The sequence below is a fragment of the Scyliorhinus torazame genome, chromosome 10, assembly GCF_047496885.1.
Source record: "Scyliorhinus torazame isolate Kashiwa2021f chromosome 10, sScyTor2.1, whole genome shotgun sequence".
In the NCBI taxonomy this organism is placed as follows: Eukaryota; Metazoa; Chordata; class Chondrichthyes; order Carcharhiniformes; family Scyliorhinidae; genus Scyliorhinus; species Scyliorhinus torazame.
The window spans coordinates 228,077,207-228,090,200 of NC_092716.1; the positions used below are offsets into that span (position 1 = coordinate 228,077,207).

The 12,994-nt window shown below is 41.5% G+C and overlaps 1 protein-coding gene and 1 pseudogene across 2 annotated transcripts in view; both read right to left on the reverse strand.

Annotated features, from left to right (window-relative positions):
• Nucleotides 1-12,994, reverse strand: part of sbf2 (SET binding factor 2) — an 857,151-nt gene that overhangs the window by 409,303 nt on the left and 434,854 nt on the right. The gene's annotated exons all lie outside the window — the stretch shown is intronic.
• On the reverse strand, nt 2,029-2,618 carry LOC140384636 (copper transport protein ATOX1 pseudogene; annotated as a pseudogene).

Below are 12,994 nucleotides of genomic sequence, written 5' to 3' on the forward strand. Positions count from 1 at the left end.
ACTTCCGCACTGCCCCCGCTGAAATGGACTAGCCTGCTCCGCTCCTGCTGAAATCGACTTGGCCTGCAAGGTAAGTAAGTTAATCAGTACTTACCTCACCCCAGGCAGCGACCTTTTAAACGGTCCCCTCTGCCTCGCAGCTCCCGCGCTTTTTCAAATTCCCGCGCTGTTTCTAAGGTCCCAGCTCTCACTCCCGAACTAAACAGCTGACCTGCAAGGTAAGTAAGTTAATCAGTACTTACCTCACCCCTTCTTTACTGCTTGCCGTACCTGCATGTTTACCTTCAGTGACTGGTGTACAAGCACTCCGAAGCCTCGTTGCACATTCCCCTCTCCTAATTTATGGCCATTCAGATAAAAACCTGCCTTCACATTTTTGCTATCAAAGTGGATAACCTTACATTTATTCAAATTATACAGCATTTGCCATTCATTGCCCACTTACTCAACTTGTCCAAATCTCACCGTACTACCCAACTTGGTGTCATCTGCAAATTTGGAGATATTACATTTTATTCCCTCATCTAAATCATATATATAAAATATATATATAGTGAACAGCTGGAGTCCAAGCACCGATCCCTGATGTACCCCACTAGTCACTGCCTGCCAATTTGAAAAAGACCCAGTAATTCCTACTCTTTGTTTCCTGCCTACCAACCAGTTTTTTATCCATCTCAATACACTACCACTAATCCCATGCACGTTAATTTTACACACTAATCTCATTGTCATTTGCAACATCAACACTGCAGTTTGGGGGTCTATAAATGACACCCTCTAACATTTTTTGCCCCTTGGTGTTTCTCACAGATTCTGACAGATTCCACATTGTCAGAGCAACCTTCCTCACTATTGCATTAACTTCCTCTTGAACGAGCACTGCAACTCCACCACCTTTTCCTTTTTGACTGTCCTTCCTAAATACTGAATACATCTGGACATTAAGTTCTTATCCCTGGTCACCCTGCAGCCATGTCTTCGTAATCTAAATTATATCATACCTGAACAGGCAAGAGGGGCCATATGGCTCACTTCTGTGCATCAGGAATGTGGAAAGTTAACAAGATTAACAGTGAACTTGAGATGAAAATAAAATATAAGAACAATAATCTTTATTGTCACATGTAGGCTTACACTGCAATTAAGTTACTGTGAAAAGCCTCTAGTCGCCACATTTGTGCGCCTGTTTGGGTACACAGAGGGAGAGTTCAGAATGTCCAAATTACCTAACAGCACTTCTTTTGGGACGTGTGGGAGGAAACTGGAGCATACTGAAGAAACCCACACAGCCACAGGGAGAATGTGCAGACTCCACGCAGACAATGACCCAAGCCGGAATCAAACCTGGGACCCTGGAGCTGTGAAGCAACAGTGCTAACCACTGTGCCACCATGCCGCCAGACCCGTTTATTCCTACTCCTCGTTCTCTTTCTGCCAACCAGTGTTTTATCTCAATATAATACCTATGCAATTTAATTTTACATGCTACTCTTACCTGGGACACTCGAAAAACCTCTGATAGTCCAAATAAACCACATCCACTGGCTCCCCCTCATTAACACTACTCATCACATCCTCAAAGAATTCCAGTAGATTTGTCAAGCATGATTTCTCTTTCATAAATCCATGCTGATTCTGTCCAATCCTGCTACTGATTTCAAAGTGCACTGTAGGAACTGTATCAGAGTCTGTAGAATCTTGGATGATGACCACCAATGCACCCACTAATTCTAGGGCCACTTTCTTAAATGCGATGAGATGTAGATTATCAGGCCCTGGGTATTTATCGGCATTCAATCGCAATTTCCTGCTAATACTGATTTTCTTCAGTTCCTCCCTCTCTTTAAACCCAGTGTTCCTCAACATTTCTGACACATGTGTGTCCTCCTCTGTGAAGACAGAACCAAAGTATGTATTTAGTTGGTCAGCTATTTCTTTGCTCCCCATTATAAATTCCCGTTTCTGACTGTAAGGTGCCTACATTTGTCTTCATCAATCTTTTTTTCTTGACATACCTATTAATGCTTTTTTTTTAATGATTAAGACAGACATTTATTTGTGTACATGCACATAATTATAGATACATTTAAACATTTATAAATTAAGGCATTTTCATGGAGGCAACCATCCAAACAGCTACATGAAAAGCATTTTTGTCCCCGATTCAATAAGTAGTTAATAATTAGCAGTTAAAACTTTTCATTACGTTTGCAAAAAAAATCCAGCTGTTGCTGCTCTGTAATTTGGTTCCATTGATTCGACTGTCAAAATCACGCTTTGAATTCACCCATCAGGTTAGTGATTCTCTCTAGTTACACAGACTACCAGATGCGTTCTACTTTTCTCCAACATATTGTACATCTTTTCCGGTCTTTTTCAGGCGTTCTGTAAGCACCTCCACACTGTGCTTAGATTCAATGAAAACTTTTTTGTTGGGAAGGTCAATGTCAAACTGCACATCTCCGAGCTTCTTCAGCACTCTGGTCACAGCGGAAGAACAGCCTTCACAGGTCATATCGACAAAGAACTCGTGTTTCGTCATGATCGCTCCGCTCCCGGCCTCCGGCTGCTCCCCACAGCTCAGCGTCTGCGCCCAGCTCCCTCTCATCCCGCTTTCATAGTTTTTAATGTTCCCCACAAGCTTACTCCCGTATTCTGTTTTCCCCTACTTAATCAATACTTTTGTCCTCCTTTGCTGAATTCTAAACTGCTCCCAATCCTCATGTGTGCTGTTTTTTTCTGGCCAATTTTTATGCCTATTCCTTGGATCTAATACTATGCCAAATTTCCCTCGTCAGTCATGGGTTGGCCACCACTCCCATTTTATTTTTGTGCCAGACAGGAATGAACAATTGTTCCAGTTCACTCAGGTGCTCTTGGAATGTTTGCTATTGCCTATCCACCATCATCCCTTTAAGTAAAGTTCCCAAATCCATCAATTCCATTCGTTCCTCATACCATCAAAGTTACCTTTATTTAGATTCAGGGCCCTATTCTTATCTTGATAAAGAATTCTATCATATTATGGTTGGTCATCCCCAAGGGGCCTTGCACAACTAGATTGCTAATTATTCCATTGTCATTACACAATACCCAGTCTAGGATGGCCTGTTCTCTAGTTGGTTCCTCATCATGTTGGTTCAGACAACCATCCCATATACACTCAAGAAATTCCTCCTCTGCGGTAGTGTGACTAATTTTTAAAAATATATTTTTTTTTAATTTAGAGTTTTAATTCATTTCTTCCAATTAAGAAGCAATTTAGCGTGGCCAATCCTCCTACCCTGCACATCTTTGGATTGTGGGGGCGAATCCCACACAAATACAGGGTGAATGTGCAAACTCCACAGTGGCCCAGAGCCGGGATCGAATCTGGGACCTCGGCGCGCGCGGTGAGGCAGCAGTGCTAACCACTGCACCACCGCGCTGCCCTAAAAAAGTATTTTGATTAGAGTTTTAGAATATTTTAGAAGTAACATGGTAACATTTTCAAAGCACAACTGGTACAGTACAGAACAAAAATTTCTGCAAACACAAGAACACAGCAAGAAAGGATAAATTCAGGACAACTGTCTCCAACAGCTAATGCCTCCATATTTACAATGGATCAATCAAAAAAGGGAGTAAGAGGATAAGGCCATATAAATTATTGTACAAAATTAAAGCTCATGGGATTGGGGGAAATGTATTGAGGTGGATAGAAAACTGGTTGGCAGAGAGGAAACAAAGAGTAGGGATTATTCAAATTGGCAGGCAGTAACTAGTGGGGTACCACACAGATCGGTGCTAGGACCCCAACCATTCACAATCTATATTAATGATTTGGATGAGGGAACGAAATGCAACATCTCAAAGTTTGCAGACGATACCAAATTAGTTGGGAGGGTGAATTGTGACAAGGATGCAGGCAAATCAATGGCAGATGCAGAATAATTTGGATAAGTGTGAGGTTATTCACTTTAGAAGCAAAAGCAGGAAGGCAGATTACGACCTGAATGGGTGTAAATTGGGAGAGGGGAGTGTGCAGTGGGACCAGGGTGTCCTTGTGCACCATTCGCTGAAGGTAAGCATGCAGTTGCAGCAGGCGGTAAAGAAAGCTAATGGTATGTAGGCCTTCATTGCAAGAGGTTTCGAGTATAGAAGCAGGGGTGTGTTGCTGCAATTGTACAGGGCCTTGGTGAGGCCGCGCTTGGAGAATTGTGTGCAGTTTTGGTCTCGTTTTCTGAGAAAGGATGTTCTTGCTCTCGAGGGAGTGCAGCAAAGGTTTACCAGACTGATGCCAGGGATGGTGGGACTGTCATATGAGGAGAGATTGACTAGGTTGGGATTGTTCTCGCTGGAGTTCAGAAGAATGAGGAGGGAATCTCATAGAGACTTATAAAATTCTAACAGGACTAGACAGGGTAGATGCAGGGAAGATGTTACCAATGATGGGTGTGTCCAGAATCAGTCTGAGGATTCAGGATAAACCATTTCAGACAGAGATAAGGAGACATTTCTTCACACAAAGAGTGGTGGGCCTCTGGAATTCATTCCCACAGGAAGTAGTTGATGCTAAAACTTTGAATATATTCAAGAGGCGGTTGGATATAGCACTTGGGGAGAATGGGATCAAAGGCTATGGGGAGAAAGCAGGATTAGGCTATTGAGTTGGATGATCAGCCATGACCGTGATGAATGGCGGAGCAGGTTCTCGGGCCAAAAGGCCTCCTCCTGCTCCTCTCTTCTATGTATCTATGTATAACATATTAAGATGCACATCCAAATGTAGAGCGAGAACACGACTTGCAATGTGGTTCACAGGAAACCTTGGAGGAGCAAGTCAGACAATGCAGTGCCTATAAATCTAAGATAGGGGTCCCACACTTTACAGAATGTATCAGACTTAGAATGGATCATAGACGTCAGGAATTCCATGGGGATGCACTCTATGACTATATTATGCCACTTCTGAACATGTATCCAGGATATTTTTAAAAGCAGCAAGAGTTAGGATGCTGCATAACCTTTTTCATTGATGCAAACAATTCTCCTATCTGGAAGACCCATAATTTGGAACAAATGATCAAATTCTAAAGCCTTGTCAAATATCCTCTCCAACTCCTTAACTACACCAGACTAATAGAATTGATTCTTGATACAGGCCCAGACGCAGTGTATATAATCACCCTCCACTACCAGGCACTTTAGGCACATCGGATATATAGCAGGATCAAACTTATGCCACAGACTTCATTTGATATGCAAGCGGTGCAAGATATTGAATTGAGTCTCCTTCATTCTGTTGCACACCAAATTTTTATTGGCGTAATCCCAAATTCTATCCCATTTCTCCTCATCAATATTAGTAGCCAAGTCTCTTTCCTAAGACCACAAGGAACCCAATGTACTTAAACAGGATCGAGAACATAAGGTATCATTAAACATGCTAATTAGCTGTTTAGGCTCAGCAGAAATCAGGATATTTTCCACCGCTGAAATACAAGAGTCAAGACGTAAAGTTGTCTTGTTAAGGATAAGTCTCTAAACTGCAAATACTTAAAAAAGGAGTGTCTCGGAATGTCAAATTGTTGGCACAGCTGCTTAAAGAATGACAAGGAAGCACCACTGAACATATTTCCCAGTCTACAAATGGCTCTATTACTCCAAGTATCAAATCCATGGTCCATAAGACCCAGTGGGAAGTCTGGGCTGCCTTGGATGGGAGGGAATGGAAGTCAATTTAGATCTCCCTTCTAATTGATGGACTATGCTCACTGATTATTAATAATAAGATTTTCGCACCTACCAGAACGACGTAAAGTTCCCGTAAAATCATAAGACCTGCAAAGGTTAAGCCAACTGGTCTGCTCCAATATAGAGCCCAATGACAGTAGAGTCTTTTCTAACCCAGTCCCTTACAAATCTAAGATGAGACGCTAATTGGTACAGTCTAATAATATTCAAGGTCCCAAATCCCATTTCTAACCTGGAATCTGCAACTTGGAGAGCTTTAGATAAGACTACTTTTTTACCCATATAAATGAGATGATAATTCCATTGATATCCTTTTAAGACTCTAGCAGACAATAAGTTTGGCACCGTCTGCAAGGGATACAGCAATCTAGGCAAAAACATTCATCTTAATCAAAGCAACCAGACCGCCTACTCAGAGATCGGAGCACCCTTTTGAAAGGGTGCCTCGATCTCTAAGTGAGCTTGAGGTTCCCCCACATCCCTCACCCATAGACAATGCACACCCAGCAGACACGGGCATCCTTGTGTTTCCCCACCCCCCCCCCCCCCACCCCCCCACCCCCCCCCCCCCCCCCCCCCCCACCCCCCCACCCCCCCCACCCCCCCACCCCCAAGTAAGCACACCCCATTATGGGGTTGCTGAAGGCTCTCCATCTTTACGTCCTCCCTTCACTCTTCCCCTCTCAGGCCCCTCACCATTTACCCCCCTCTATCCTTCATACCCCCCCTCCACCTCCCAACTCTTCATGCCTCTCACCTTCACCCACCCCACCCTTCATATCCCCCCCCTATCCTTCATATCTTCCTTGGGTATGGCCCCTCAGGGCCTGACCCTTGGCGGTGCCAGGCTGGTGTTTTTTGCCCCTTGGTCTTTCTCAGCTCTGACCATAAAGATACCGCATCGTCGGAGCTAAGATCCCTCACTATTGCATTATTCTCCTCTTTAATCAGCAATGTCACCCCATTGCCTTTTCCTTTTTGTCTGTCCTTCCTAAATACTGGACGTTCAGTTCCATCTCTGGTCACTCTACAGTCATGTCTCCATAATCGCAACAATATCATATCTGTATGCATCTATTTGCACGTTTAATTCATCCACTTTATTGCAAATACTTAATGCATTAAGGCACAAAGCCTTAAACCATGTCTTTTTTTAATTCTTTGTCCCGTTCCCATTATTTTTCGCTGTGGCCATACTTCATTCTGGCCCTACTTCATTCTGGCCCTTGATTTCCCTACCTGTCACTTTTCTTACTCCCCTTTGTCTTTTATTCTTATCCCTGTTTCCCCCTCCTCTGACTTTTTGCATTGGTTCCAATCCCCCTTTCATTTTAGTTTAAACCCTCCCCAACCACTCTGGCAAATACTCCCCCTAGGACAACAGTCCTCGTTCTGCCCACGTGTCCCTCATCCAGTTTTCACTGGTCCCACATCCCCCAGAACCAGTCCTAATGTCCCAGGGATCTGAATCCCATCCCCAACCCCCACCATCTCTTCAGCCACGTATTCATTGGCTATATCCTGCTATTTCTGCTCTGACTAGCACGTGGCACTGGTAAAAACAGACCTTTGATCTTAAGTATCTTCCAAAAGGTTTAATTTAATTTCAACTTACTTCTTAACTCTCTATATTCTTCTTTTAGGACCTCATCCCTTTTTCTGCCTGTGTCGTTTCTACCAAAGTGCTCCACACCCACGGACTGTTCACCCTCCCTCTCCAGAATGTCCTGAAGCCGCTCCGAGACATGCTTGACCCTAGCACCAGGGAAACAACATATCATCCTGGAGTCTTGTTTGTGGCCACAGAAACATCCATCTATTCCCCTTACAATTGAATCCCCAACAATTATTGAATTCCCACACTTCTCACTCTCTGCGCAGCAGAGCCAATTGTGATGCGACAAATTTGGCTATTGCTACTTTCCCCTGAGAGGCCATCTCTCGCCCGCCCGCCAACTCCAAAAGTTGTATATCGGTTTTTGCAGGGAAATGGCAACAGGAGAATCCTACATTACCTGCCTAGTCCACTTGCTCTGCTTGGTGGTCACCCATTCTCATCCTGCCTGTGCAGTCTGACCACTTTTCTATACCTGCTACTCTCACTTTGTGAATGCTCCAAAGCCCCCAGCGGGCACTCCAGCTCTGAAACCCAGGCGTATAGGAGCTGCAGTTGGCGATACTTCCTGCATATGTGCTGGCCCCGGACACCAGAAATGTTCCTAACTTCGCACATAGATCAGGAGGATCACACCACAGCTTGGAGCTCTCCAGCCATTACGTAACCTATTAAATTAAACCTTTTGGAAGATACTGAAGATCAAATAATCAATTAATTACTCTTGGGCCCTTCTTCCCTAGTCCTCGGTACTACAGAGTATAGCCCTTACAACTATAAGAGATAAAAGTATAAAATAATTACACAACTGTACTCTCCCAACCCACTGCTTCCACTTGCCCTGCGTCACTTTTGAATCCTGATGTCACATTGATGAAGTTTCTTTCAATATTACAATGTTAGAAAGGAAAAATCTGGTGCATGGAAGAGACCATCAACCTTTTCCCTATACCATGCACAAAAATACTATTTTAACCGTCTTGTCAGAAGAATTCTTAAAGTGCACTATTCACTGCTTGTATTTAACCAGAGTAATACCAGACTCTTGTAGGATAACAAAAATATTGTCACTCTCCAAGGGGTCTCTTGCCTATGTTGTTTCATTTATTATTTTCACAATTCAATCTCCCATAAATTCCTTTTTGCCTATACGTTGTTCCTGCTAGGGGCATAATACATTCTAACCATTTGAATTCCCATGGGCACCATCGTTTTCTAGTCAACAATGTCAAAAATGCATATGATTACTTGTCTTAGAAATCATAAGTGTCAGCGTCAGTTGGGACTGGAATTCATATGCAATTTCTATAAGAAGGTTCATAGAACATACAGTGCAGAAGGAGGCCATTCGGCCCACCAAGTCTGCACTGGCATTTGGAAAGTGCACCCTACTTAAGCCCACACCTCCACCCTATCCTCGCAACCCAGTAACCCCACCTAACCTTTTGGACACTGTCATGTGAGAGTACCTTTAAGAAATGGGTGTTTATAAATGAGTGTGTATATAAATATCTGTAGTGAGAGTACCTTTAAGAAATGGATGTTTATTACTGCAGTGATGTCAGAGTGGGTGGAGCTGGGCTGTCTGTCAGCTTTTTACTTAGGCTTTTTGCTGCAGGGTGGTTTTGGTTTCATTTTTAGTTTTGGAGAAGCTGCAATCACAGCAGGATGTGTGTGAATCTCTGCAAGCTTATGAGTGTCCATTTGCTGATTTCAACGTGGTAACTGTTCTCAGTAGTGAAGTTAAGCCTGATGTCTTTCTGTAAAAAGGCGTTTTAAGTCTTATGGATGTTAAAAGGAAAGCTTAAAGTATTACTTAGTGTTGTAGTCTTTTGGGGTTGTATTTGAATTAATGGTTGCTAAATGAAATGAAAATGAAAATCGCTTATTGTCACAAGTAGGCTTCAAATGAAGTTACTGTGAAAAGCCCCTAGTCGCCACATTCCGACGCCTGTTCGGGGAGGCTGTTACAGGAATTGAACCGTGCTGCTGGCCTGCCTTGGTCTGCTTTCAAAGCCAGTGATTTAGCCCTGTGCTAAACTGCCCCTAGTAAGATGTTCGCTGTATGTTCATGAGTTCATAGAATAAACATTGTTTTGCTTTAAAAAATCCCTTTCCATGTCTGCTGTACCACACCTGTAGAGTGGGCCGTGTGCTTCCCCATACCACAATCTACTAAAAGTTGTGGGTCAGGTGAACTCCATGATACACTTTGGGGTTCTCTAAACCCTGTCCCATAACAACACTAAGTGTCAATTTAGCACGGCCAATCCACCTAACCTGCACATCTTTGGACTGTGGGAGGAAACCTGAGCACCCGGAGGAAACACACACAGTCACAGGGAGAAAGTGCAAACTCCACACAGTCACCCGAGGCCGGAATTGAACCCGGGACCCTGGAGCTGTGAGGCAGCAGTACTAACTACTGTTCCGCTCCTACGGTTCACTACACGTTGTGAACAGCAGACCATGTTTCAGTTCATTGTGAATCACATTGTAAATTTCAATGCACTCAGAAACCAGCAGATGGCATCAACTTTAAGAGCTCTGTCATTGATACATTTCTGGGATGGAAATTCCTTGATCTGGCGGATGGCAAAATTACACCAACCTTACTGAAGGCAATGTATGCTAAAATTAATTAACATACACTGAAGAGTAAAAGCCATAAACGAAAATCGGCATTATCAATTAAGGCCCTTCGAAAGAGTCTAACATAGGCCATCTTTCTTCTTTCAGTACTTCTTTACCACTTGATGCTATGAAAATTTAAGTTTGAAGTCATCAAACAACCATTAAGCACATTAAGCACAGGATATGTCTGGAAATGAAGTGTTGTTATTTTAATGCAATTGATTTCAATATCATAAAAATGTTTTCAAAGACATAGAAAATCTGTTCCCAATGGAGGTTCCAATGTGGATAAATTTTAAAGAAAGTTTTTTAAAATTTAAAGTACCCAATAATTTTTTTCCAATTAAGGGGTAACTTAGCATGGCCAATGCACCTACCTTGCACATCTTTGGGTTGTGGGGGTGAGACTCACGCAGAGACGGGGAGAATGTGCAAACTCCACACAGACAGTGACCAGTGACCCAGGGCCGGGATCAAACCTGGGTCCTTGCCGCCGTCAGGCAGTAATGCTAACCACTGCACCATTCTGCCACCCTCTAAAAGAAAATTAAATGCTATAAAACATGTGGAAAAGTGATTTCATAGTGTCAGAATTTTTGCATGAATTGAAATTTGATGGATGAAATTTGGGGGGCAGCACAAACAACTAGAAAAATTGTGAGGTGAAATCTTTAATTGTAAAACTGATTTAATCCATTTACACAAAGTTACTCAGAAGACCAGCATAACACAGGTTGAACCTCAAATCGCAAGGCAATTTTAACCATTATATGTATGCTGTGTCTTTTATGGTTTTTTTTACAAACTATTTGACATGTTAATTAAGTCTGTTAAAAATGTTAGAATTGTGTTTTTGAAGACTTCCTGATCTATTCATGTTTTTTATTCTAATTTTTAAACTTCTAAACTAATTAATTGATTAATAAGTGCTTTGGGACATCCTGAGGTAATGACTTGCACTATATAAGTTTATCCTTTTCTTTATAACACCAATAAAATTGCTGACTTTCTAAGTTCAAAATATTTCCTCCAAAAAAGTCTGTGAATTCAGCACAAAATGAGAAACAGGAATATTTGAACAAGACACTATAAATAACTTACCGCCCCCTTCATAGAACTATTTTCTGAAGTGTAACTGACATTTTTACTGCACTATATTGGGCCTAACTTTAAGACACCCAAATCTGCATGACTCCCAACCAGGCTTTTCTTGAGCATGCTTTATGATCCTTCAAAAACAGGGTTTTTTTCAGTATTGAGTAAACACATTATCGGTTTCTCATGTTGACTAATAAAGGACATTTAAACATTTCACTGATCACAAAGGCTAATGAATGCATTTTCAGTCCAATGTGCCCGTTTCATAAATCTACATCCAGTCATAACATATGTTTCAGATCAAAATGTAAAGCTACTTCTGTACGTTTCTTTATTTCTTCTACAGTTTGACAGGTTACTGTACAAAAATATTTTTAACTTCAATGAAAAACTGCATATTTGGTAATAGAACATTTGATTCTGTATTTTAAAACGGTTTCATAAACTCTATTACTGGAAAAGGGTCAGTTGAAACCAAAATAAAATAGCAAAATGGAGTTTGAAAACCATTCCAAGTCAGACTGTTGATAGCAACTGTAGATTATGTACTCTCTTCCTAAATGGTGTCCCCAGTAAATTATTTCATTACTTTCACATAAATGGTGCCATTTTACTGGTGGTCCTATGGTATGTTCCCTGTAAAACTTTTGAGTCTATACATTAAAATCGATAATTTAACATTCTTGCACAATTCATACATTTTTAATCTAAGAATCATAAAAAATAAGCAACGTGTTCATTCTGCCAATCTCATTTGCATTCCCATAATTTGTTTCATCTATTCATTCTAGGGACAGGAACACCATTGTTAAGGCTGCATTTATTACCCATTCCTAATTGTCCTACGATGATGGCGTTGAGCCCCTCTTCAATCTCTCAAAGGATTCATATATATGTCTTCAGAGAACAGTTAAGAGTCAACCAAGTTGGTGTGGAACTTAAATCACCAATGGTAGACCAGGTAAAGAGGACAGGTGTGCTTATGGAGAAGATAGTAATGAGAAAGATTTTTTTTAAACGGTAGTCCAACTGCTTCAGGGAGACAGGAAGGAAAACTGGTAATTATAGGCTTGTTAGATTGACATCATTAGTAGGGAAAATGTTAGAATCTAGTAATAGGGACATGATAACAGAGCATTTAGAAATATTACAGCTGCGAAAAGTCAACAAAGATTTACAAAAGAAAAATCATGTTTCAAAAAGAATGAAAGTTTCTGAGGTTGTAACCTGCAGGAAAATGGGGAACCAGTGTATCTGGGTGTTCAAAAAATATTTGATTAGATGCAACAAAAAGAGGTTATTAAACAAAATTAGTGGATTGAAAGCAGTCCATTATCATTGGTGAGAATTGAGTCACAGACAGAAAGCAGAGAGTAGAAATAAATGGATCATGGTCATGTAGCAGGCTGTAACTAGTGAGATGCGGCAAGGATCAGTGCTTAGGCCTGGGCTATTTAAAATTTTTATCAATGACTCATGGAGGGGACCGAGTGTAATGTATCCACGTTACGCAGGAAATTGAGAGGAAGACACAAAGAGGCTGTAAAAGGAGACAGAAAGGCTAAGTGAGTGGGCAAGAATGGGACAGATGGACTATAACGCGGAGAAGGGTAGGGTTTGATAGAAAAAATAGAACAGTGGATTTTTTAAAAATAGTGAGAAATTAGGAAATGTTAGTATTCAGTGAAACGTAGGTGCACAAATCACAGAGAGTTAACATGTAAGCAATTAGGAAAACAAATGGTATGTTGACCTTAATTTCAAAAATATTGGAGTATAAGTGAATAGAAAAGTTACTGAAAATAGAGAGACCATACCTGGTGCAGTTTTGGTCTTCTTACCCAAGGAAAAATATACTTGCCTTGAAGGGATACAATGAAGGTTCACTGGACTTCCCGGGATGCAGGA